This window comes from Pongo abelii, chromosome 19 (genome assembly GCF_028885655.2).
Source record: "Pongo abelii isolate AG06213 chromosome 19, NHGRI_mPonAbe1-v2.0_pri, whole genome shotgun sequence".
Classification (NCBI taxonomy): Eukaryota; Metazoa; Chordata; class Mammalia; order Primates; family Hominidae; genus Pongo; species Pongo abelii.
Genome location: NC_072004.2, coordinates 83,165,788 through 83,167,244, shown reverse-complemented (window position 1 = coordinate 83,167,244; position 1,457 = coordinate 83,165,788). Strand labels below are relative to the sequence as shown.

General features: G+C 44.2%; 1 pseudogene; it reads right to left on the bottom strand.

Moving 5' to 3' along the window:
- Window positions 1-442: 442 nt before the first annotated feature.
- LOC100434037 (large ribosomal subunit protein uL22-like) lies at window positions 443-1,031 on the bottom strand (annotated as a pseudogene).
- Between the last annotated feature and the right edge of the window lie 426 nt (window positions 1,032-1,457).

Sequence of the window (1,457 nt, the reverse complement as noted above, 5' to 3'; positions counted from 1 at the left end):
TATGATCAAAGGTTTATTACTTACAGAACCTGGGCAGGGAGGGCGCCATGAGTCAGGAGTGTCATCCTCTGTCCTCAGGTCAGGCAAGGCAGAAATTAAGAGTCAGGCAGAGAGTGAGAGAAGCAACTAGTGGTATGTATAAGAGAATAGTGTGGAGTCCTGATAAGTAAGTGAAATGAGGACAGGGTCCCAGGTGGGGGAGAACAACGAACAATTGTTCTGAGAAAGTGCTAATCACAAACTTGTGGGCACAATGACCTGTTTGGCATGTAGCCCCAGGATTACAACCTTGTTCTGCATGTAGCCCCCTCCTGCAAGACTCTATAAAACCTCCCTCTAGCCCCTGCCCCTTGGCTGACAGTCCCTTCTCTGCTGTGCTGCCTATTACACCCTTGCAACATATTTTCACACTTTCTCTAATAAATCTGCCTTTTTTTTTTTTTTTTTACTTTTAATTGCATTTATTTTAATGCTGAATTTACTCCCGTGCCATCAGTTTTTGTTTCTTCAGTTTCTTCTGGGATATCTTTTTCTTCTGGGCAACCTCCTCTTCTGGTTTAGGAACAATCTGTTCCTTTTCAGTAAGGATCATCTCAGTGTGGCAGGGAGAGCTCATGCATGGGTTAATCCAACCATGAGCTCTGTAGGTCTGACGGCCCTTCTTAGGTGCTTTGTTCACTTGGATATGCTCAATGACCAGAGAATCTATATCTAAACCCTTAAATTCAGCCTTACTCTCTGCATTTTTAAGCATGTGCGGCAAAAAGTCAGCACTCTTTTTGGGCCACCGACCTTGTGCCCAGCCCCACTGCTTGGCCTGGGCACCCCTGCCAACTCCACCATTGTAGCGTTGGAATGGTACGCACTGTTTCTGTAAAGTGACATCTTTCAGATACTTCGTGGCTTTTTGTATATGCACACGCTTGACGGCCTGCAGTTTCATGAGTGTTCTTAAAGTGAACATGAAGATCTGAACCTCTTGATTTGCATGATTTTCTGGGGTTCTCCAGGTCAAATGAATAGCGAACCATTTTCACAGATTACCTCAGGCCGCTTAGGGAAAGAGGAAGAGTGGTTAAATCTGCCTTTCTTTACCTACAGCTGTAAATTCGTTTACTACCTGCAACAAATAGGGTGTCACTTAAAGTTGAACTTAAAGCCGCTTTAAGTTTGTGGGCAAATGCCTGAGTAGTCTGTTTAAAGGAAGCGATGGGAAACCAGGGGGCCCAGTCTGCTAGGCGGAAGAGATGCCTTTAAGTTCTTATCTCTGGCCACCAGCTTGAGCCATTTGGGCGTGGTGTTTCACTTCTAATTCCCAGGCAACAACCTTTACTGTGTTGTTCCGGTTACATGTGAAAAGTGAAGCTAGTTCCTAAATGTTTCCTGGTTGGTTTGATTTTTATTTAGTATTGTCAATGGATCGTTTTCTCCTCACTGACTTTTCCAGTATATATATC